Below are 27,075 nucleotides of genomic sequence, written 5' to 3'. Positions count from 1 at the left end.
ACGCTTACTAGAATATCTCAAATTTTTAAAAAAGCATGCCAAGTGTTAAGAATGTAAAACAACAGAATTCATACACTGCTGTTGGAAATACACAATGGAAAATAGTTTTGGAGTTTTTTTTACAAAGTGAAACATGCGCTCAGTACGTTACACAGTCACTTCATCCCTAGGTCTCACCCAAGAGAAAAGAAAGCAAATATTTACAAAAAGATTTCTACATGTAGAGTTTCATTTATAACAGCCAAAAACTGGAAACTCAAATCCATTAAATGAGGCGAATGGATAAACGAATTGTGGGATAGCCACACAATGGAACACTATTCCGCCATAAAAAAGAATGAACTGTTAATTTTCACAACATAGATGAAACTGAAAGTAATGATACTGAATGAAAACAGTAGCTAAAAAGAATAAATATAGTATGACTCCATTTGTATAAAATTCTAGAAAATTCAAATTACTCTAGGACAACAGGAAGCAGATTAGTGGTTGCCTATGAACAGGAGAAAGAAACAGGGATTACAGAGATTGCAAAGGAGAACAGAGAAACTTCTGAGGATGGTAGACATGTTCATTATTTTGACTGCGTGATTATCTCATGAATGAACACATATGTAAAACACATATAATAGTATACTTTCAATACATACATGTAGACATATAAATACATATAAATATACTGCATATCTATTACATTTTAATAAAGTTTTTTTTAAAGCATTTTGGAAGATACTTTCACAACCAAGACTGCATATGGTTTTCACAGAAACAAGTAACTCCAGTGGCAAATAAGCTCGCAATAAGAAACTACAAAGCATTCAAGAAAATAATAAACCATTAGTAAACAGAACAATCCATACCACCAGAACCAATAATAAGAGAACAATATAAAACTTATTGTGAAAGAAGAACATATATGTTAAGTTGTGATAAACTATTAAAGAGGAACACCTGGGTGGCTCAGCTGGTTAAGCGTCTGCCTTCGGCTCAGGTCATGATCCCAGAGTCCTGGAATTGAGCCCCATGTCAGGCTCTCTGCTCAGCAGGGAGCCTGCTTCTCCCTCTCCCTCTGCCTGCCGCTCCCACTACTTGTGCTCTCTCCCTCTCCCTCTCTGTCAAAAAATAAATAAAATCTTAAAAAAAAAACAGAGACAAAAGAAGAAACTTGAAACCTTAGGAAAAAAGACAGCCTATAAAAAAATAACCAGAATTTTAAAAGAAACAAATACTACTTCTAGAATAAAATATAATCATTGGAATATAACAAATGTGAAGAGAAGATATCAAAACAGACTCAAGTGAAGAGGGAATCAATGGACTTAAAGATAACTCTCAAGAAATTACACAAAATAAAAAAGGCAAGAAGTGATTAAGAAATAGATGTTGAGTGAAAAAAATCAGAGAGTTAAAATCAATCAGAGATATTAAGAGCTACAGATGATGGAAACACCCAACATTTATCTAATATAAGCTCCAAAAAAAGGTAGAACCCTTTCTCTTTCTGGCTAGTTCAATCCTAAAACCAATAGGCAGAGAAAGCATGACTGGAGTGTCAGAGCTCAGTAGTATGAGGAGGGCATCTGTATAGGAGAACACACGAAGTTGGAGCCCAAGGAGGATGAGTAAGATGCCCAGACGTGGGCAGCCCCGTGTGAAATGCACAGTCCAAGCAGAGTGAAAAGGGACAACGTCCAAGGCTGTCGCATACTGGGTGTTGGAGCCTGAGCAAGAAGGAAGGAGTTCACACCATGAGGATGATAAAGGAAGGGGCTGTGGTGTGGGGCTCAGAAACCAGTGCAAGGTGAGAAGGGTATTTGTATGGAAGGGAGAGCCAGTGCGGAGTGCTAGAGCCCAAGTGGGGTGACAATGAAGTTCACGCTGGGTAAGGAGGTACTGGCCCAAATTATGGACAATTATGAGCATCAAAGTGAATCACACTAGGAACAGATTGAGATTCACTGAGTAAAATGGGAAACCATGCATTCATACTGATAATTACTAATTACAAAGGAAATAAGAGAGTAACTTCACACAGGAAGAGCCTAGCAAGTAATGGAAGTAAAAATTATCAGTGATGGGGCAAATTGGACCCACACACCACCCGACAGGAGGCCATGAGAATAACATGTGTTCCTGCCATAGATGTGTGACCTGAATCTAGTCATGACTAAAACAAACTGAAGGACCCTACGAAATAACTGACCTGTAATTTTCAAAAAGGGCAGGTAAGGTCAAGAAAGTCAAAGACTAAGGAAGGCTCCAACCAAAAAACTCAAAGGACATGACCACTAAATGCAAGACATGGGTCTCACCTAGATTCTCTTACTACAACGGACATTACTGGGATACCTGGCAATACTTGAGTGGGGTCTAGGACTGAATAGTAGTTATATATCAATACTAATTTCCTATTTTAAAAGGTTCATTGTGATTGTGTAGGAGCATATCTTTGTTCTAAGGAATACAAACTAAATTCTTAGAAGATGGAGAAGATTGGCAACTTACCACTAAGAAGTTTTCACAAAAATAATTCTTTGTACTATACTGTTTACTCCTAAGTTCAAAATATTTTTAAAAGCATATTATTAAAAAGTTAATGGGTCTACCATTTTCCAGAATATTTCAAAGATATGAAAACTTAGATTTAAGAATCCAATGTGTTAAGAAGGATTAAAATAGAAATAAATGGACACCAAAGCACATCCTAGAGAAACTGTAGTTACACTAAAGCCAAAACATGCAAGAAATAAAACAAAACTACCGTGCTTGCTCGAAGCAGATCTCTCCAGAGCAAAATTATGGCCAGAAGTTATTGGAATATTACCCGTAAAGTGCTGAAGGTGAATGTCAACCTAAATTTTTATACTTAGCTATCACTCAAAGTGAGGGCAATATAAAGACATCTTTCCAACAAGTAAGGCCTGAGGGAGTACAGCGTTCACAGCCCTTGCTCAAAGAATTACAAAAGGATGTACTTTAGGAAAATATATATTAAATCAAAAAGAAAGGAATAAAGTGGACTACAGATGCAATGGTGAGCAAGGACACTGGTAAACACACAAGCAAATCGAAATGAGCACTACCTGTGAAATAATAATATTAATAATGATGAAGATGATTAATTAGGGAGTTAAAGAAGTAAACTAAAATTCAGATAAGAACACTAAAGAAGAGGAAATGGATCATTCTAATATTCTTGTACACGTGGGGAGTGAGCAGAAATACTCAAATTTTCTTAAGGTAAAAATTCATAACAAGATATTTAAAAAAAATAGTATGTAACTTCCGAACAGTAGTGTGGTAAAAGGCAATAAAGAAACCAACAGAAGAAGAAAAAAAAAATTATAGCAAAGTATCATGGAAAATGGAAAATGCAAAAATAGATGGTAAATTCACATATAAACATACCATAAGTAGATGGTGTTACGTAGATGAGTTAAACTTACTAGCTAAAAAACAAGGGTTTTCAATGATAATATAACCTAGAATATACTATTTATAAAAAATTCCTAAAGTATTTACACAGTAAGATTGAAAATAAAGGCATAAACAAGTTTATACCAGGCAAATAGTAATGAAAGAAAACTGGTATGATAGTGGACAAATAGTCTTTAAGGTAAAAATATTAGTGGGGGAAAAGGGTTCACTTTCTAATGATTAAACAAATTTTTCACTAGAATGGGATAATAATCTCTAATCTCTAGGTACCCAATAGCAGAGCCTCAAAATACATAAAACACAATCTTGCCAAACTACAAAGAAAAGTCAGATAGATTTACTATTAAGGAGAAAGATTTCATATATCAAAATCAGTAATAAGCAGATCAAGCAGACCAAAAAGAAAAAGGGTATAAAATACTTCAATTTGCATTTATAATACCAGCTATTAAATAAAAGCACATTTTATTAAATCATGCACATGACATTTACAAAACTGCCCGTGTTAGACCATGAAATATGTCAACAAATCCCAAATGATTAGTATATAGGCAACATTACCTGACCAAAATGAATACAAATCTGAACCTCCCCTACTCAGCACATACATGTACAGACAAATGTTTCCAGTGTTCCCTTTCTAAATATTTGGGAACTAAATTATATATATATATATATACACACACACACATATGTATACATATTTTCTAAATGGACTCTGGGCTACCCAGAAAACATAACACAAATTAAATATTATTAAAACCCAAAGACAGTGAAAACTTTGTATAATAAATCTTTCCAGATGTATGTTTTAGATTAGAAGTGAAATTACAGCCTTAAATGCATCTATTAATATGAAAAATTAATGAACTAAACATCCAAATTAAAATTTTATATAAAAGATCAAGGTAAATACAAAGAATGTAAGACAGACAATACCATATATTAATATACTAATATTTTTTTAAAAGGAAATAATCTACAAAAGCAAAACACAGTTCTATGAAAGGAGAAATAATATGAATAAATCTATGGCACATTTGATAAAGAAGAAATTAAAAACACCTGTGTGTGTGTGTGTGTGTGTGTATAAGGTAAAGAGAAAATAACTGTAATCAACATTAATATTTTAAATGGAAATATTATAAATAACTATACACCAAAAATCTGGAAAGATTAAGTGAAATAATTTTTATAGAAATACAGATCACTGGAACTGAATGGACATGAAACAGAAAACACAAATATACCCGTGACCTTAGAAATGGTGGGAGGGGGTAAAACTACACACAATTATACACACATACACACACACTTACCCATTTTAGAAAAACTATATTGGAGTGTAATCTTGGGGAACTAGGAGGCACATTCACACATATGAAGACACAGAGGGTACACCCCCTAAACTCTCTAATCCTAAGTAAAACGCCAGCTCACATAACAGCTCACTTGTGTTCACGTCAACAGGTTAGAGAATGAGGGAGCAAGAAGCAAAGAAAGTGGGAGCATAATGACTTCCAGCTAAAAAAAGCACAGAAAAAAAGGTAAATCACAACAAAGAAAAAGAAGACCAAAACCCCCACAAAACCTGTTATTCAAGCTGCCAAATCATGGGCCCATATCTCCATCACTCTGAGCGCTCCATGGTATTCCAACCCAGGACAATTATTACTCATCATGTACTGACTGGCTGAGTAAAAGATGAGGAGATGGCCAATACATGCTGCTTAAGAAGGCAGAAAAGCGGGGTGCCTGGCTGGTGCATGGGTTGAGCACCAGGTCATGACCTCAGGGTGGTGAGATGGAGCCCCATGTCAGGCTCTGTGCTCAGCATGGAGTCGGCTTGAGACTCTCTCCCCCTCTGTTCCTCCCCTCACACACACACACACACTCTCTCTCAAATAAATAAATAAATCTTAAAAAAAAAAAAAAGGCAGTAAATCAGGAAGTAGTAGTTTTAACAATTCTAAGACAAAGAGTTGAACAGTCAGTTTCACTTATCAGGGAAATTCACTTTGGGATGATAGCTCACTCCCCCGAATAGGAGGTAAAGGTGATATACCTGAAGAAAGATCACAAAGCTCGTATTGCGAACTGCATGAGTGTATTCTAACATTCTGTTCCTAAGAAGCACTACTCCTAACTTTGTATTAGTCTTTGCAGCATAGCTTCTAGTATTACAACAAAAATCGCCATCTGAAAATCATTTGCACTTTGACCTCACACTTGGCTTACTATTGTGTGCTTCTGAGAACCAAGAAGTGGTAGAAAAGGGCGTACTCAGGGTCACGCTGTTTCAAAGGAAACTGGGCATTTTGTGTCCACAGGCAATGTGTGCTTGCCTCTTGTCTAAAGGGCTCTCTTGTCACCTTTTCAATCTGGGAAAGCAGAGTCAAGGAAATTTCTCTAGATTGCTAAGCAGAACTGTAGCAGAAACAAATTTGGGGAACATTAGCCAGAGAATTAATACACTTGTAATGATTAACTATCATTATGCTGAAGATAAATAATTCCTGAGGTGAGTTATTTATATCCCTGTTACTCTGGAAAACTAGCTTCTCTTACTTGGAATCATTGCAACGTTGTCTACCCGATAACCAGTCACTTTGTATTATTCTGGTTTCCTAATTTCCCCTAATATTATCTACTCTGCACTGATGTCTCCCTAATGAAATGAAACACTACTGCAAGGACGCAGGGCAGGCCTTGGTTGGTACAACATCTCGCCCATAGTGGGTACTTGAAAAATGTTATTTTAAATTTAAATAATATTATTGTATTATATGATTTTGATGCTTCTTTCTTCTATATTCTTTGTGAATATGGGAATCATTCCTCGATCATTATTATATTCCCTATAGTGCCTGAATCACAGTGCTTTGAACGTAAGAAAACAATAAATCTTGGTTGAATAAATTATTTTCTTTATCATTTTTCAGCTCTATAGTCCAAAAGGAGAGAGCTGATTAAGACCAAAAACTTTAAGTCAGGTTAGACTTGAATGTGAGTCACTTAAACACTCCGGCTCCCGTTTTCTCATCTCTAACCTGGAAAAATGATAATGATGCCTAAATCAGAGTTATTGTCAGGGTGAAATGAGATCATGTTTGTAATGTGGAAGACAGAGTGGTTTTCAGCAAATTACTATTATTGTTATTTTAGCTCCACACTTCTGGATCATGGAAGCAGTTACCCATGTATCAAACTTTTTCACCACTACATTTTTGTTTTATTCTTACTCAAATTAAATTCATTTCAAATCCACTAGATTTTTAAATCCCCCTAAGGCAGGGACCTCTGTCTGTCTTATCCATTGCTATATCCTCAGGGCCCAGAAAAGGATTTATTTACGACAGGCAGGAATTTGATAACTATTTGTTGAAAGAATAAATACATGAATGGGAATGTACACTGTAGTCTGAAAACTCAGGTCTAGTCAAGTGTCCACCCAGGAAAATGTTTAATACCTAACAAAATACAAGGCACTTGGAATTTAGAAAATCAAGTAAGTCCAGAATTTCATAGATTAAAACCTTTAAAAGTCATAAGATTCACATCCAAATTAGAAAACAAAAAGCACCAAGGCCAAAGCCACAGGAAATCAGAGCTCAACCAGAATTCATCCTGAATAATCTAGATTGCTAAATACAGTGAAAACAGACCTGGAATTCAGAGACCTAGTTCTAGGGCTGCCAAAATTATCTTTATATCCAGATTATAAAGTTAATAGGTAGTAAAATGACACTATCACCTGCACTGCCTACATTTCAGTATTCTTATTAGGAATAAATTCAATGATATAAATAAAAGTATATGTGTATAAATATACAAATTATGCTATCATTATACCTTGTACTTATTACTCATATTTTATAAACTCCCATAAATCTAGAATTTATGGCAAGATGTGGTCTTAGGGATCATTAATCTAATCCCTCTCACTTGTAAGTCAGCAATGAGAAATGTGGTCTCGATTAACTCTTAAGATCACTTCTAACTCTTGAGATTCTGAGAGTCTAAGCAAACCATACAGTGAAGAGTAAGTAACTGATTAGAAGGTTGTACATCTCAGAAGTCACTTTTTTCCCAAACTCTCTTTTTTCTCTCTCCTTTTTTAAATTAAAAAGTAAATCCAGCAACGCAGTGCTTTGTTATCAACAGGGGCAAGAACAAATCCACAACCTGAGACCCTATACAATTCCCCAGAAATTGGTAATCAAAAAAAAACCTCTAAGGAAAAAACAACAACAGTCTATCGTAGAGTCTCTAAGTGACAGACACCCTGTGATATGGAGAGGAATACTGCCCTACTGCAAATAATTATGTGTCTAGACAAGTTTTAAAAGCTTTGGAAAGGGATCACAAATCTCTATCACAGCCCTCAATTTATAGTTCCTGTATTCCAAATTTGAATGCCTGAATGATAGTTCGGAATGTCTAAATCACGACTATGTATAGGTGTTTACAGGCCTTTAATGACTTCTAAATCTGGTCGATTTAAAGGCAATTTAAAATAAACACTCCCATTGGAGAAAAAAAAAGTAACTTCAAAAACCAAACCAAACCAAACCAAACCAAACCAAACACTTCCATGGCCAGGGATAAAGTTACAGACTCTATTATAAAGGGCAAATAAATGTCCTTCATTTGGATCTAGTCACAGTACCAAGTACAACATTTTATACTTTGATATTATGTTTTGTAATTTATATAAGCAATATGATCAATATTTCATCATATAATCAGTATAGTATTAAAAATAATCACATAAACACATACACACACAACTCTACTCTTTGGTGACTCTCAAATAATTTCTACACAAATTTTTAACAGCAGCCTACCCGGATATCACATATCACAATGGATTTTCAGGATGAGAAGATGAATGGCCTTCAAGAAGCTCACAACCCACAGTTTTAAATTCTTTGGGAAAAAACCCATGTAAATGACTCACTCACTAGGTATACAGTATATATATATATATATATATATCCATCCCACCCAATGTCCCAACGTGGCCTCAGTACTACGTAAGTAACAAGCACTCTGGACACATCCAAGGGCTTATGAGAACACAGAGCCTGTGTTGTGACCCACAGAAAGTAGTTGATGTTCCAGCTGTCCCTTCCTTTTGTTTTTGCCCCCTTCTTCAATAACATATAGTCTCTCAAAACCGCTGTCAATAATATATATATATATAATTTTATCATTTCTAAATAGTATAAATGAAAAACATAATTTTGAGGAAAATGTTATTTTAAATCTAGTAATTATCAAAGTGTGTATTATAAAGCTGGTTTTGATGCAGTTTAAATATATACAAAGACAAATTCAATTTAAACCTAACTGAAAAAAGAACATAATATTCAATTTAAACATGTTATTTACATATGTAATATTTAATAGATTAAACTTTAGGTAGATGTCAGATAAGGCTGAAACTACTTCTGTGACACATTTAGATTTCCTACCTTTTATGGTTAATAAAGTCAAACTGTTTTTTATAATTTCAACATTTTGTTTCTAAGTAAGAGATTTCAGACTATTAGTTACAAATGGTTTTTAGTCGTTCAAAATTCATGGAGTTTACAATTATACTTACTTTCTAGGAAAAAACCACAACCAGTGAAATTGTTGTAATTTTCCCCTTTTTATACTTATGTTAGTTTTCATATTTAATATCAATTAATATTAATATAATATTGATTTTTAAAGTACTAGTGACAGCTGGATGTCCACAGAAGAATCTTTATCAGATGAATGCCCCCAACACTTTGTAGTAAATATGCAGAATTTTACTGTTTTCATTCTCATAAACACAGGATTTCAACAGTAGAGTTCTCCGTGCCTCTTTTCTGAAACCATGACAGAAATTAAATAAATCAGAGTTTCCCAGCTGTATGCCATGACACATACTGGGTTGTGAATAGCTGATAGGAGAGGTAAGAGAAATTGAAACCCTCAACCCAGTGTGTGTACAAAGATAATCATTTTCTGTGTTTATGCCTTGACATGATAAAGGGGTGAGAAACAGTGAATTAAGTAAAATTTGTCAAATAACATGAATAATTTAAAGCTGGAAAAGGTCCAAGGCATTATAGAGTTTGGAAAGCCATACTCATAACTAAGCAATAAGCCTATCTGATGGATGCAGCCATGCTGACAGCCAATAACAACAGCACAAATTCACATGATGAGCACAGGGGAACTCCCAGTTGTTTCATTTTCAAGAAAAAATGTTTTTAAGTAATATATTCTTAGGTAAAAACAGCAAAGGGTGAGCTACTCCAACAATGCGAGCTTCAGGATAGCCTCCCAAACCCACCGGAGCTCTTCAATCACCAAGGGGTAAAACATCTGCAACACCGTAATCGCGGCTGGCGAAGGATGGGTATGTCTTGTCATTGTTTGATCCCTAGTCCCTAGCACAGCGCTAGCCACCTACATGACAGTCAATAAATATTCCTTAAATTAAGACTGCATTTCACCTTAAAAATGGAGCAAGATTTCACTGCAACTAGAAGAAATTTTAAAGATGTTGAATTCAAATCTTAATTTTGCTGATGAGAAAGCAGAGGAAAGGTGGTATGACTTTCTTATTCTGGTACAACTTATATTTTGGGGGGAAGTAATCACCCTGGCATCCATCTTTGTGTGCCGCTGAAATGGATGAAAATGATAAAATTTCTCAGTATCGGTTCATCATTAGGTTATATTTAGCAGACTACCATCTCCATTAACTTAGTTTAAAATAGTTTATTGTGAAGAAAAGAGGCAAGAAAATAAAAGAGTCAGATAAATCTTGTCTTTTTCTTCCCATCATGGCTATCAAATACTCTTTGAGTCTCAGTTTTCTCATCTACAAAATGAAGAAAATAATTGCCTTGGAGAATTGATGTGAAGATTGGTGATTCTATACAGAATAAGTGATTTCTGTACAGAAAACACTTACCATAATTACTTGTTCATAACTGGCACTCAGTATTTACTGAATGAATGAATGAGGCTATAAATCACTATAATTTTACATAATGGGCAGAGAATGTGACAACTACTTTCTAGCAATAGCTTTCCTAGTGTGTGATTTCCTTCCCTACTTCTGCAATACTGTCACTACAATTTCTTTTCTCAATGCTGTGGTTATATACTAAAACATTTGGCCATGAAAATGCATAATTGTTATTATCCTGAACTCTTATGATTATCTTAAAATTAATGACTCCATGCCAGATCAGCAGGTTGCCATATTGAGCAAATAAAAATGCAAGATGTCCAATTAAATTTGAATTTCAGATAAAGAACAAATACATTTTTTTTTTAGGATAAGTGTATCTCAGGCAATATTTTGGGGTCATGTTTACACCAAAGAATACTTTCACTGCATAGAACATACTTATAAAAATTGTTTATTGTTTATCTGAAATTCAAATTTAACCGGATGTCCTGTAGGCATCCTAGGGCCACTGGCAATCCTATGCCATGCCCACAAGGGAGCCTTGAAGATCACAGTCACTGCTCTCCAGATGAGAGTATGAAAGCCCAGGAGAGCTGCTTACTGAGCCCACTTCAAAGAGAGCAGCTGAGTGAGAACCAGAACCAGGTCTCCCACCAACCCATCCAGAATTCTCCCCCTGCACACCAGGACAAAGACAACACAGACTTACCTTCTAGAAAGTCTTAGTAATCTGCTAAACAAAGTCTTTATTATTTTGGTAGTTCTTTGAAAAATTTAAACAAACAAATAAACAAGAAATAAAAAGTCAAGCAAAACAGCAACAATAAAACCCCTTGGGAATTCGAGCTCCTACATGGCCTCCACTACCTTTAAAAAATGGGCTATTCCTGGAAACCTATAAACTACCAAGACTGAAACAGGAAGAAATTGATTTTTTAAACAGGCCAATTAATTATGAAGAGACTGAGTCAGTGATAAACAACCTTCCAAAAAACAAAACTCCAGGACCGGACGGTTTTCCTGGGGAATTCTACCAAACATTCAAAGAAGAAATAATACCTATTCTCCTAAAGCTATTTCAAAAAATAGAAACAGAAGGAAAGCTACCAAACTCATTCTATGAGGCCAATATTACCTTGATCCCCAAACCAGGCAAAGACCCCATCAAAAATGAGAATTACAGACCGAGTTAGTTCCCTAATGAATATGGACGCCAAAATCCTCAACAAGATCCCGGCTAATAGAATCCAATGGTACGTTAAAAGGATTATCCATCATGACCAAGTGGGATTCATCCCTGGGATGCAAGGGTGGTTGAACATTCGCAAATCTATATGTGATACATCATATCAACAAGAAAAGACTCAGGAACCATATGATCCTCTCAATTGATGCAGAAAAAGCATTTGACAAAATACAGCATCCTTTCCTGATTAAAACCCTTCAGAGTGTAGGAATAGAGGGTACATTTCTCAATCTCATAAAAGCCATCTATGAAAAGCCTACTGCAAGCATTATTCTCAATGGGGAAAAGCTGGAAGCCTTTCCCTTAAGATCAGGAACACGACAAGGATGCCCACTCTCGCCACTATTATTCAACATAGTACTAGAAGTCCTTGCAACAGCAATCAGACAACAAAAAGGGATCAGAGGTATCCAAATCGGCAGAGAAGAAGTCAAAATGTCCTCTTAGCAGATGACATGATACTCTATATGGAAAACCCAAAGGAATCCACTCCCAAACTATTAGAAGTTATAGAACAATTCAGTAAGGTGGCAGGATACAAAATCAATGCTCAGAAATCAGTTGCATTTCTATACACGAATAATGATACTGAAGAAAGAGAAATTAGGGAATCCGTCCCATTTACAATAGCACCAAAACCATACATTACCTTGGAATTAAACTTAACCAGAGACGTAAAGGACCTATATCCTAGAAACTATAGATCACTTTTGAAAGATATTGAGGAAGACATAAAAAGATGGAAAAATATTCCATGCTCATGGATTGGAAGAATTAACATAGTTAAAATGTCCATACTACCCAGAGCAATCTACACTTTCAATGCTATCCCGATCAAAATACCGAGGACATTTTTCAAAGAACTGGAACAAATAGTCCTTAAATTTGTATGGAACCAGAAAAGGCCCCGAATCGCCAAGGAACTGTTGAAAAGGAAAAACAAAGCTGGGGGCATCATGATGCCAGATTTCAAGCTATACTACAAAGCTGTGATCACAAAGACAGCATGGTATTGGGACAAAAAAAGACAAATCGACCAATGGAACAGAATAGAGAACCCAGAAATGGACCCTCGGCTCTTTGGGCAACTAATCTTTGATAAAGCAGGAAAAAACATCCGGTGGAAAAAAGACAGTCTCTTCAATAAATGGTGCTGGGAAAATTGGACAGCTACATGCAAAAGAATGAAACTTGACCACTCTCTCACACCATACACAAAAATAAACTCCAAATGGATGAAAGACCTCAATGTGAGACAGGAATCCATCAAAATTCTAGAGGAGAACATAGGCAACAACTTCTATGACATCGGCCAGAGCAACCTTTTTCACGACACATCTCCAAAGGCAAGAGAAATAAAAGATAAAATGAACTTATGGGACTTTATCAGGATAAAGAGCTTCTGCACAGCCAAGGAAACAGTCAAAAAAACTAAGAGACAGCCCACGGAATGGGAGAATATATTTGCAAAGGACACCACAGATAAAGGACTGGTATCCAAGATCTACAAAGAACTTCTCAAACTCAATACACGAGAAACAAATAAACAAATCATAAAATGGGCAGAAGATATGAACAGACACTTTTCCAATGAAGACATACAAATGGCTAACAGACACATGAAAAAATGTTCAAAATCATTAGCCATCAGGGAAATTCAAATCAAAACCACACTGAGATACCACCTTACGCCAGTTAGAATGGCAAAGATAGACAAGGCAAGAAACAACAATTGTTGGAGAGGATGTGGAGAAAGGGGATCCCTCCTACATTGTTGGTGGGAATGCAAGTTGGTACAGCCACTCTGGAAAACAGTGTGGAGGTCCCTTAAAAAGTTAAAAATTGAACTACCCTATGACCCAGCCATTGCACTACTGGGTGTTTACCCCAAAGATACAGACGTAGTAAAGAGAAGGGCCATATGCACCCCAATGTTCATAGCTGCATTGTCCACAATAGCCAAATCATGGAAGGAGCCGAGATGCCCTTCAACAGATGACTGGATTAAGAAGCTGTGGTCCATATATACAATGGAATATTACTCAGCTATCAGAAAGAACGAATTCTCAACATTTGCTGCAACATGGACGGCACTGGAGGAGATAATGCTAAGTGAAATAAGTCAAGCAGAGAAAGACAATTATCATATGATTTCTCTCATCTATGGAACATAAGAACTAGGAAGATCAGTAGGGGAAGAAGGGGATAAAGAAAGGGGGGAAATCAGAAGGGGGGATAAAGCATGAGAGACTATGTACTCTGAGAAACAAACTGAGGGCTTCAGAGGGGAGGANAGAAACAAACTGAGGGCTTCAGAGGGGAGGAGAGTGGGGGAATGGGATAGACTGGTGATGGGTAGTAAGGAGGGCACGTATTGCATGGTGCACTGGGTGTTATACGTAACTAATGAATCATCGAACTTTACGTCAGAAACCAGGGATGTAACTGTATGGTGACTAACATAATATAATAAAAAAATTAAAAAATAATAAAAAAATAATAAAAAATAAAAGTCGGGCTAACACACTCCTGGTCCTTTCTCCACAAATAAGATACCTAGCAAGTGTAAGAAAAAAAAAAGGGACCATTACAGCCCCATCCTTCTCACCTTCATCCTCTTCCCTATAACAATTTGTTTTTATTTCTCTGACTTGTCTGGGGCTAGCAAGATAATGAGTATGATGCAAATATGGTTTTGTGGCTGGTGTCTACTGGACACTGGAATTGTTTACCTTGTCATAACTAACTTCAGGGACATGCCCATACACTGAGTCTCTGCCTCACCAGCCTCGAAGACAGACACAAATCTGGAACCCCTTGACTGAGGACAGCCAACCAAAAAAAAAAATACAAATGGTAAAGTCCTCAGCATGAATTCTGAAAACAATCTCCTGACCAAAGTAAACATATGTGAGGAAAATAAAAACAGTATAGCAGTTAACAATCTAAGCTTTGGGATAAAACAGATCTGGTTTTGAATCTCAGATCTGCTGCTTACATAGTTTTACGACTGCCCAGAATCCCACTTCCAAAGTGGACGGGGATCCCAACGACTTTCTTCAAAACTCAATATGTGGGTGCTGAGGGACCCAAATAAATTATTTCATGATTCTTTCCTTCATTGTGAGCCCAGAGGGAATTTTGTTTATAATTTTAGTGTTTAGGTTAAAGCGCTTGGAGCATTAAAATCCATCATACTGTACACTTGAAGTGAACGCAGTTTATCGCATGCAAATTTTTACCCTAAGGAAGCTGAAAAAATAGAGAGATTGGAGATCAGAGCGAAGTAGTTTGGCCAACATCACACAGCTAGCTAGTAAGGGACAGTAAAAGGGGGGCCACACAGGGCTTTAAGAAGGAACAAGTAGTAGAAGTAGCCTGGAGAGGAAATCTGTGGGTGTCAGGGTAGGCCGCAGTGAGGGCTACTTTAACCCCCAGGAATATGGAGCAAGCAGCCTCAGGAGTCCACAGGAACCAAGGGGTTCCTGCCCAGCTGGTCTCAGCAGAAGCCTTGTCTGCCCAAACCTGTCTGCAGGTGTTCCCGAAGCAAAAGGTCTTATTTTATCAACAGATTGTAATCAGATCACTCCTTAGAAAAGGTTAAAAAAAATGTTTCTACTAAGTCAAAAGACTGCCCTAGGCATATTTAAATAACACAAAATTCTACTTGGTCTACCCAGTGGAGCTTGACTATTTCAGAATTAACCCCTAACCAACATCAAAGCCAACCTCCTCCAAAATGTTACTATTGAGTGATTAACCACTTCCTGGGAAACTCTGGAAAGTAATGTGTACTAGGTAGGGAATGCCTTAGCAGGTGAAGTCAACGGTAAAATAAGCCAGAGATAAAGGAATGAATTAAACAGATAATGCAAAATCTCTGAACTCCAAGCACCCATGAACGTGTGTAAAACAAACCAGCCAAGGAATCACACTCCTATCACTATAGAGATGAAGTTTTCCATCAGAGCTTACAGCAATCCCAGCCTTGTGGGTCAAAGGTTTTCACAAACACTACCTTCCAACTTCACCGCCTGGCTCATTAAGCTGTAGTGAAACAGAGCTCACACAGCCAAATTAATGCCAAGAGTGTTCCATTTATAGTCACTGTCAAAGAGATGAGCATTAGGCTGGTAAAACAAACATGAGAAGGACAACTCATTTCTTTCCTGGTGGCTCCTTCACTTTTATTTATATTCAATCAGTAACAATTTCATGGAATTCCAATCCTCTTGCCTAGCTGTAAGAAGTAGATTTTTCCCCTTTATTTTACAAACTCTGAATATTTAGTCAAAACTTTTTTTTAACCTATGTATATGTAACATGAACAAAAAAAATGCCACTGTACTTGTCCATTCTTAAATAAATTCAACAAATATTTATTGAGAACCAAATATATTTAAGTGGTGGGTTGGGCTGCAGAGAACACAATGAGAAAAACAGTGCTGGGGCACCTGGGTGGCTCGGTGGGTTAGCTGGCTGCCTTTATCTCAGGTCATGCTTCCCAGTGTCCTGGGATCTAGTCCCCACATTGGGCTCCCTGCTCAGCAGGGAGTCTGCTTCTTCCTCTCCCTCTGCTGCTCCCCCTGCTTCTGTTCTCTCACTCACACTCTCAAATAAATAAGTAAAATCTTAAAAAAAAAAAAAGAAAAAGAAAAACACAGTCCCTGACCTCAAAGTATTTACCACTGAGTCATCTTATGATGAATTTTAACTAAGTATTCCTGCTATTAGGTAGAATAATTTGTGTGTGTGAGTGTGTGAATTCTGAAAACCTATTTCCAATCTTGAGCGGTTTTGCGTTTTTGTTTTTGTTTTTGGTAATATAATCTGTAAAACTGTTTGGCTAACATATTTCTTTAAATTAATTCATTTCATTTTTAGTATCAAATTAATAGAATAAATAAGTGATTTAAGAGTCCCCTTTAAGATTATTTTATTAGGGCTCCTAGGTGGCTCAGTTGGTAAGCTTCTGCCTTCGGCTCAAGTCATGATCCTGGAGTCCTGGGTAGAGCCCCATATCTAGCCCACATCGGGCTCCCTGCTTGACGGGGAGTATACTTCTCCCTCTGCCCCTCACCCTGCTTGTGCTCTCTCTCTCTCAAATAAATAAATAAAATCTTTAAAAAAATAAATAAAAATAAAATTATTTTATCATTAATATCCATAAAATCAAGGAGTCTGATGTGCTGGTAAGTTTTTTTTTTTTTCAAAATGCACATTAAAATAAATACTTGTCTATGAACATAAATGTTTGCCATGTACTACCTAAAATCATATTGGGAAATATGTTTCCTACCCGTTACCATACTGTAGTTTTTTTCTTCTACCCCTTCAAAACCTCTCCCCAACCCAGGCAACAGTTTACACACCAATACTCTGAACTTGATCTTTCCTTCCAATTAACCAAGAAAATCAAGGCACTTAAACATGACCTTCCTCTCGTCATGTTAACATCTTGCATCTTTTCCTTAGTTTTAGCTTACTTTTCTAAGGTACCTATACTGATCTCCTATAATAACATTTTTATCCTATTCCAAATTTCATCTTCTGTCACTTCAGTTACTCCTTTCATTAACCTTATTTCTTGTATCCTCAGCTGCTTTCCTTTTTTCTTGGCCCCTTTCCTTTGCCTTTACTTAATATACATTTAGTTAACAAATATTTATTGAGTGTCTGCTATGTGACAGAGACTATGCAAGATTTAGGGATATACACAAGACAGACAAAGTCACATATCTCAAGATGCTCAATGGTGTCTAAGGACACAGGCATGTTTGGCATCACCAACAGTGTAATGAGTACTCTGTAAGGTAAACCCAAGTGTATTTGTGGAGGAAATACAAGTGGAGCTTGAAATCAAACATGGGAAGGATTCCCCCAGGGAGAGAACACCTAAGTCCAAACCCTAAACCTTATACACAAAACCTGGTTTTGTGCCCCAGGCAAGTTCCTGGTTACACTAAACTTTTTTCACCCATGAAATGGAAAAATATATCTACCTTACCTGTTGTAATAAGACTAAGGAAACAGCATGTACCCAGTGTTGAGGTCCTGGAATTAATCAGCCTGTATTTGAATGCCAACTCTACTACTGAATGTCCTCAGGTAGGTTACTTTACAACTGTGTATTGGATTCCTCATCAGTAAAATTTAAATAAGTAATAATATCAATCGAATAGGGCTGATATGAGATTTAAATGGGATAATCCATAGAAATCATTACATTCTGTTGTAAGCATTCGATATGTGTTAGCTGCTATTATTAAAAGGCTTTTTTCAATCTCAAAATCTGCATATAAATCCTGCTAAGTAAATAGTGGAACCATAAGCAGAATTCTTGTCATTTATAATCTTTTATTATTCATAATTTACAGTAAATTCCATCTAGTAAGTGAATTCAGAAAAGATGAAGGTAAAACTCCAAAGGTACCAAATTGTCAAAGTAGAACAAAATCTATCATCTTTCATCCATTATGGGTTGAATTGAGCCCACACCAAAACTTACATGTTGAAGTCCTAATCCCCAGTACCTCAATGTGACCTTATTTGGAAACACGGTCATTGCAGATATAATTAATTAAGTGAAGAGATGAGCTCTTACTGGATTAGGGTGGGGCCGAATCCAATAAAACTGGCACCCATTTAACAGTAGGACCTTTGGTGACAGAGGTGCACAGGGAGAGAGATGTGAAGATGAGTGCAGAAACATGGTGATGCTTCTACAAGCTAAGGAATGGCAAAGATTGCCAGCAAACCACCAGCAGCTAGTGAGGAGCTCTTAAATTCTTCCTCGCAGCCCTCCGAAAGAAACAACCTTGCCGACACCTGACTTCAGATTCCCAGCCTCTCAAACTGTGAGATAATAAATTTCCGTCACTTAAACCACTCTAGTTTGTGGTACTGTGTTATGACGGCGCTAACAACTAATACACCACCTGACTGATAGATTTTGGTTTGTTTTTTTTTTTAAGATTTTATTTATTAATTTGAGAGAGAAAGAAAGGAGAGCACAAGCTGGGGGGGGGGAGGAGCAGAGGGTGAGGGAGAAGCAGACTCCCCGCTGAGCAGGGAGCTGACATGGGACATGGGGCTGGATCCCAGGACCCCGGGATCATGACCTGAACCGAAGGCAGTTGCCTAACTGACTGAGCCACCCAGGCACCCCAGATTTTGTTTCTTTCAAGTCAGAACGAAGCTCTTAACAATATATATTACTATTCTTGAGATACATACTTAAATTTTAGTCTAAATCACATAATCAGTCATATACCAAATTTTCTTTTCTACTTATTTTGTATAAGTCTCCTTTCAATCCATATTATAGATTCCCTGAGGAAATCGTATATTCATTTTATTCATTCCACAGGTATTTATCGAAAGCCCAAATTAATAAAAAAAAAAAAAAAGGAAAAAAGAACCCACAGATTCCTGACCTCTAAGAATTCACAACCTAGGAGTTAAGTCATAAGCACGTAAATAACTGATGCAAAGTTTGCTGGGACAAGTATCCCTCAGGTACAAGACCAAACCACACCTTAATCCCATAGCAGTTGATGGCAAAGGGTTCTTAGAAAAATTAGGTGTTTTCCCATGGCCCAGTTGTCTCCTTTGGTCCTGATATTTACTTCGCTTCTCCCAACTTCAGCACAAGCTGACACTGGAAGTCAGTCCAAAGCCATTATGACATCCTTTCCTCCCAGAAAAACAGATGGAAGGCACTCCCACAGGCAGAAATACGGAGCTATGTAAACAAGTCCTGTTTGGAGAAGCCTCCCTACGGCCCATGATTCTGGTGTTTTCTGACTTTGCCCACAAAACAGGAATGCCTCAGCCAGGAAGGACTGCAAACCCATCCTTTTGCCTTCCGGGACCCCAGCAGAAGCTTGACCAAAACAGAATTACATCAAGAAGGCTTACAATAGATAGATGGATAGATAGATTTTTAAAAAAAGGCTTATGAATGCAGAATTCCTGGTGGTTTGGAGAGAGTGGTAGAGGACGGACACGAGTTGAGGGTCATAATCCAAAGGGACTTTAGCCTTACTGAAAATTTCAGTTTTTAAAAACAGGTATTTCCTGGGACTCCCAGCCCATTCTTAGCATTAATTCAAGACACAGGAGATGAGCCGTTTGCAGCCAGTCTTCTTATTTTTGTAGATTTTCTGTCACACTCACCACTGATCATATTAGGAAAAGGAGACCTGGTGAATCTAAATCCCTAGGCTAGGATTACATCACTGGATCTGTCTGACTGCAAGGCCCATCTCACTTCTCACAGGGCTTGAGAGTGAGCTTACACACAAAGGCACCACTACCTACTGATGGCTTACAGTTTACGGCTTCTGTTTACAGACAAATCAGTCCTATTTTCTAAAGACACAACAAAACAAAAACAACTCAGGTTCAACCACAGGAGTGGTTAAGGGGCCAAATCACTCTTGAATCTGAAGGTAAATACATGAGTAGATTTTCTCTGCTTCATCTACAAAACCTATTCATTACATGTGTGGGAGTACATGTGCGGGCAAGCATGTTTTCTAAGCATGAGGATTTAATACAGAAACAAAATAAAACCCCACTGTAACCCTGGTATCATGGAAAAGGACTCTTAGTACACAGTGAGACTGCCGTACTGCAATGATTTCAATGCAGTGTATGTTACAAGAGGTAGCTAAGGGAGACAGGCAAGGGCTAGACTGGACCTCCATGCAGCTATGGAACTTTTCAACATACCCTGGCCTCTGCTTACTCTAAAAAAAATCCTTGGCAAGGAGGATTCCTCTCGTGGTCTCTGTTCTGCTGGGTTTTTATTGACCAAAGAAGTCACTGTCCAGTGGCATCAAGAAATTCTGTCTCCAGGCCATAAATAAATGCCCAACTCCTATAGTTCATGGGTGTATGAGAGCCCAAGAGGCTTGGAATCGATCCAACCCATTTTAACTAGCAAGAAACTACCTAGTAATACCTTGTTTGTATTTCTTGGAGGAGGGACACCAGAAACACTTATTTCATTCTACACAATAATTCACTACAATCAGAGGGAGCACAGCAAGGGCAACACCATCTCCCAGCTGCTGATTACATCAAAGGCTTGCAGCACAAATTCAATTTTATGATGTTAATCTCAGCCTGCCACTCAGAAATTTTCTCTGAGGGATATGATTTTTCTCTGGATTTCATTTTAAGAATGATTTTTTTTTGTCCACAATCAATAAAGATATGTTTTCATCAAAAGACTCTATCTTGGTAGAATTCAATTGGCTATTTCAATCCCTTTTGGTGACACAATATTAATTAAAATAGTTTATGTTGCACTTCAACTGGAAAAAGAGGCAGTGAAAATAGCAGCTACTCAGAACACATGTTCTATACACATCAACATAGAGGGCAGAAAATAATTTTCTCTTTCTCCAGGCGACAGACATTAGCTATTCAAGAGAGTTGCACTGACTTGGTTTATCTCTGTGATCTCAGTGCACAAAAAAAAAAAAAAAAAAAAAAAGAATTGAAGCTCTTCCTGTTTGCATTTATTGTTCAAAAGGAAATCAAAATGCACATGAAAATGTTGCTTCACATGCTCACCTTTTATTACCTCAAGAAGTAGAAAAATAAGTGTCTGTGTGCCCATGTGGCGTGATGGATTATTAGGAATCACAGTCACTGTTTCTAACTAAAAAGAAATACATAAATAAAAATAAAAATAAATACAATGCTATGAACACTTATTTTTATTTTCAATTTCTAAATAATGATTACAACTAAATACACTGTATTTCTCAAAGGCAAACACAGAATTAGCATAGAGGTTTTCACATTTTAAAAAGAGGAGAAAATTATGAAACGGGTTATAGAAAATAACTGAATTGTTTTGACAGTAGTTTTGCAAGTGGCAGTTAATTCGCTTAGCAAATATTTATGAAGCACCTACTGGTCACCACTCAAGACTGGGAGGAAGGCCTTATTTCTGGCCCACCATGTGGACAGACCATGGAACCTCCATCACCACAGAGTGAGTAGGGCTGAGGCCTGGTTCCCACTAGGCATATGGGGTGCAAAGGGGAGGCTAAAGTTAACCCTGTCTGGGGAAGGAATCCAGGAAGGCTTCTCAAAGAGAGGTTCAATTACTGAAATATCCAACTAGTAATTTATATCCATAGTTTAAAAAATGTTTAAAAAGGTAGCTTAGTATCTAACCAGCTTTTTATAAACCAGATCTTCTCACCTTCATACTCTTGAAATCACCAATCCGTTATAATTCTTAACGCAAAAAGGTGGTACTAAAGAAAGTGGGTGTATTGATACCCCAAGGAGTCTAAGGATTTCATAGGACTTTGGGTAAACAGTCCCTTTCTTCAAAGAAAGATCTTTATCTGTGATGCTTTTAATCTGGATGTCATATTCAAAGAGAGAAAAGCATCAAATTAAGGAATCGAGTAGAAAATTATAGAAATCCAAGTCCCTATTTTATGAATTAAAAACAACAACAAAAAGGTAAGTTGACTTGGATAAAATAGGGAGTGGACTAGAGTTTGGATCTGTGTAGACACTTTAACAATAATGACAAGGCCTAGAAAAATTACACTGTTCACCAAAGAGTGTATGTAAATGTGTACATATAGCATTGCTGAAGAACACTGGTTAAAAAAAGAAAAAGCACCCATCAGCATCAGCAGCAGCACGGGACTTATTAACATGCAGATTCCTGGGCCTCAGGATGTATGTAATACATCAGAATCTCTAAGGCATAAGGGCCAGAAATTTGAATTTTTTAAAAAGATTTTATTTATTTCAGAGAGAGAGCGCGCACAAGCATGGGGTGGGGGGAGAGAAGCAGACTCCCTGCTGAGCAGAGAGCCCCAAGTAGGGCTGAGATCTTGACCTGAGCCAAAGGCAGACACTTAATCAACTGAGCCACCCAGGTGCCCTCAGAAATCCAAATTTTAACCATCTCTCCAAAATGTTCTTATTGTACTTGAGGTTAAGGATCTTGAATTAAACTCAGCATTCTGCATGCACAGCACAGATAATAAAATACTGAAATTAACTGATGAAATCAAAGTAATATTTGCTAAATGAATGACTGAAAACAACAATTCCCTCAAAAAGTTCTTACTCAAGCCCAAGTCTGCGTGGCCTAGTGAGAATGCCAATCCCTGGCCTGATGTAGGCCTTCCATAGCAAACAGGCTTGCCTGTGTCTGGCAACTATTTTTCCTTACAATGACTGAAATTGAAAGTAGTTAAATTCTTTTGCTATCTACATGGCTTGTGGAAATTTTCCCTGCTTGGTATGGCTTTTCAACAGAACAGCCTGAGGTCTTCCCTTTGAAATCCACGTGAGAAAGGGTCTTAATGGGTTCACTCTAGATATTCAGTTGTTCAGCAAATTTATACAACGTTTGCAAGAGGGATAACTCAAGCATGATCGAGTTGGATTTTGAGGCAAAGTCTCCCAAATTCAACAGAATTTTAAAGCTAAATCACAAGAGGATAAAATCCTATAAAGAATTCCTCTCAAAATGTTCAGTTTGCATTTTGGTACTCCTAAATAAATAATCAATTTTCAGTATCCCCTCCCCATATAAATTCCTCTCAAAATGTTCAGTTTGCATTTTGGTACTCCTAAATAAATAATCAATTTTCAGTATCCCCTCCCCATATAAATTTTTGTTAAGATGCACTGCAATAGCTTAGACAGAAACAACAAGCCTCAAGGAGGGCCTAACACGCATGGTCAGAGATCCTATCCTGCAATGTAGGAATGCTAACCTTTGCTAGCAAAGAACTCTCAATGTGGGCAGAACTCCTTTTAGAGAGCCTGACCCTAAAAGGAGGCTAGCAACACAGCCTTGGTGTGATGAAGGAAAGCCTGCAGTGGTTGGGGATGGGGTAGTTAGTGGTAGTGGAAGAACACAGAACTTCATACTTTATTCTGAACAGTAAGAACAGTTAGAACATGCGTGAAAGTCATAAATCCTGTCTACACTCAAGGCTAGATTAGTGTTTTCTGTACTCAGGAGGAGATGGTAGACAAAACCATAGTGACTGTCACCTGTACGTCAGACACCCTCGTGTTTTATATGCAACTAAGTCTTCCAACAAAGTTAAAAAGTAAACACCCCATAGGAGAGACTTGAAGATTAAATCAGTGCCCGATACTGTAAAGTAATATATGACCCTCATTTTATGTTTGGGGAAACTAAAGCTCAGAGAAGCAAAATAATTTACTAACGTCCTGTAGCCAGGAAAGGATGGGGCAACATGGGGACAGTGTGCCATGATTTGTGTTTGTCATGCTCTCTCACCCTGTCCTACTTTCACACACATTTTTCCCTTGGCCCAGAAAGCTCTTTCTCAGCATTTGTACAAACTCGGCAAACTTGTACAAAACTGGAATCTCCGAACTGGAACTAAATTTTAACTCCTCTGAGCATCCTCTGGCTGATATTTAGCACCCCTCTTCCCCCAGCATTCCCTTTTCTACCTTTATCAGACCAGTTATTACTCTGCTATAATTATTGCTCTGTTACCCTAAACTATATTATGAATGCTTGGAAGGTAGAAACCTGTCTTTTTTTTCTATGCATTCCACTTGGCAGTTAGCTTTACATATAATAAGAGGTCAAAAAAATGTCAAAGGGGAAGTCAAAGAATTAGTGTATTAGTTATGAATGAATGTGATAAAGCTTTAAGAGTTGTCCCTCTTTCCTCCCTTTGTTGCCCTAGACAAGTCAGTGTGTAAATGGTCATCTTGAGTGTAACTCTGAGGTCTGTACAAAGAGCAAAAGGCAGATGTAAAAAAATATCCTTGGCTATAGATGTTCATTCTATTTTCTACCAAAGCAGTCTAAAATCAAATCTGTTTTCTGGGCCCTCACAACTCACCACTGACTCAGAGGAAACATATAGCCAATTAACCGTGAGGTTGACTGGTTCAATTAATTACAACTCCCTCACCCTATACTTCCTTGTTAAAACACCCATGTGTAGGACTTTATACTTTTCCAGGTTAAAATTCATCTTGTTCAAAGAAAAAGAGGAGGGGAAGTCAGTGTTGAAAAAAAAGTTCCTATCATTTACTGACTTTTAAATTGTTGACACTTTGCTGCTTCTATGATATGCATCACTTCATCTGCTCTTCATAATGACCCCAGGCCTTATTGTCTTTATTCTAAACATGAAGACAATGAGGCTTGGAGAAGAAGTAGCTTGCTCAAGATCAGAGCTAGGAAATAGAGACAGATAATCAGTCTCCAAAACTCATGCCCTTAACCACTACACCACACTGCTTGAGTGGGGCAGGCAGGGGTGGTGCCTAGCAGGTTTCTGGAAATGTAAGCAACACTCAGAGATACTCTCTAGAGCAGTGACACCTTGCTCTAGGAAGAGGATTTGCCTTCTATAGAAGTATTCAGAGACCCGAATGTCCTTTAAGACCAAAGACAATCTTATTTTAAAGATAACAATGACACATATAAGGGCCTTGATGAGACTCCAGAGTTAATCTGGGGGTCTGCCAGGACTTCAGAGATGATCTGGTACTAGAACTCAGTGCACAGATTCTCTTATTCCCGATCCCCATCTCATCTCCCTGCCTCCAATTTAGTCTAGAGCAGAACTGAATCTAAAAATGTTAACGACTAGGAAATTACACCGTACATTCAGAACAGGGCTCCAGAGATGTCCCTTATAATACACTGATGAAATTACTAATAAGAGATGCCATATATTGTGAGTAACATTATTAAATAACAGAAGAGTGAGTTGTCAAGCCACGAAGATAGCTGAATGCAGCAATCTTGAAACCTTGAAATATTTGTAATACCATTATTTCCAAGGTTTCATGAAGTTATTTCATAACCTAAATACACTTCTATTCCAGTTGGCCTCTATAAGCTGAAACTTCAGATTTCTGAAGTATTCACTCCACTGGGTAGAGACTGTTTAAGATTTTACACACAGGGAAAGGCTTAACAACTGATTTTTATTGATAAAATAATTATAATTTAAAAATATCTTTCCCAAAAGGAGGTAAAAATATTGGAACTCAACACAGAGTCCCAATTTTTGTGGTTTGAAAAATAATCATCACTTCACTAGATCACTTCATGGACAGTTTCCTTTTCTCCTCCAGCTTTTTGTTTTCTTTACAGAAAACACTACTGCTGCATTTTAATACTGAAGGAACCAGAGGGCAAAGGAACAAGGAGTCACAAGACCAAATTAACCGCAAGTGCTTGCATGACAAAGGTGGTTGCTTTCCTCTTCCCGGGTTTTTAGGTGGTAAGAATAAAGGAGAGTGGAAAGTGAGGCATTATGTTACCTGGGGACGAGCTGGGAGGCTGGGGAGGCTGGGAACTGTAGGTGGGGAAGGGGAGGGAAGGAAGATGAAAGGAACAAAAGTTTCTAACCCTTTCTTCAGGGAAAAATATTCCTAACAGGTGACCTAGTCTCCAAAAGGTGACCTTGAACTCACTTAGAATAAAATTGGGAGGGGAAGGAAGAAGTCCACGCTGCTGTACAACAGTGTTTTGTCTGCATTTAGTTAGCTGTTTAGAAATGCACACAAAAATGCTATAATGAATGAGGAGGGTGGAATGAGGAAGCACTCCTCCCTAAAGGGAGAATTCCTACCACTTCAACTTTTCCAGATTTTTGTCAGTGCAGTCATCTTCCCCCCGCCCCTTTATTTTCCTGCCCCTTGTCCAACTCTACAAGTGGCAAAGTCTTGTGCCTGCAGTCTTTATTACTGGCTCAGCCATAGGTGCACCACAAGGAAGTTTTCGACAGATGCCCCGCTCCCCACAGCCTCCTAGAGGTCAATCTGGCTCTGGCCCGCGTCCACCGGCTTTTTCCCAGACACTGGACTAGTTTTCTTTTAAAATTGCTTCAAACAACTCCTGTTCCACAGAAGTCCGACTTCCGAGTCCCAAGAAATTCTTTCAGTAGCGAAAGGTGGGCCCCTACCGGTCTCTGGGAGTAGACGTCTCTCCCAGGACCACTTTCAGGGATAACGAGGTCCCCCCTCCCCTCACCCCTACACACACACACACACACACACACACACCCGAAAAGACCAATTTAACAGATGCATGGCTTCGGTCACTACTGATGCCTCACCTGGACAAAAGTTTGAACAGAGAATTTTCCACGTGCAAGAACTTGGAGCAAAAGGAGGTTTTAGCAACTGCTACGCGCGCCCACCTTTCTTCCCAGCCCTTCAGGATCCAAGCCTAGGTCGCGCGAATTCTTAGGGCGGAAAGCCTAGCTGTAGCACAAGCCCGCAGCAGAGACCCACCGCCTAGCACGGGGGAGCCTGAGCCGAGCCCTGGGAACGCCCGACCTACCCGAGCCGCCGGTGGCGAAGCCGCAGGTGTCAGGGCAGCCCAGGCAGCAGAGCCGCGGAACTACCGCGCGGCCCTAGGGGA

The 27,075-nt window shown here is 38.0% G+C and overlaps 1 protein-coding gene across 1 annotated transcript in view; it reads right to left on the bottom strand.

Annotated features, from left to right (window-relative positions):
• The window catches only part of WDR72 (WD repeat domain 72), a 212,792-nt gene extending 185,765 nt beyond the window's left edge, over positions 1-27,027 (bottom strand). Inside the window, exon 1 of the mRNA XM_019806345.2 lies at positions 26,768-27,027. The gene's annotated coding sequence lies outside the window, so the exon portion shown is untranslated. The remainder of the gene's footprint in view (positions 1-26,767) is intronic.
• Between the last annotated feature and the right edge of the window lie 48 nt (positions 27,028-27,075).

The sequence above is a fragment of the Ailuropoda melanoleuca genome, chromosome 5 (assembly GCF_002007445.2).
Source record: "Ailuropoda melanoleuca isolate Jingjing chromosome 5, ASM200744v2, whole genome shotgun sequence".
Lineage (NCBI taxonomy): Eukaryota > Metazoa > Chordata > Mammalia > Carnivora > Ursidae > Ailuropoda > Ailuropoda melanoleuca.
Note: the sequence above shows the minus strand (reverse complement) of the source record. Positions and strands in the feature narration are given on the sequence as shown.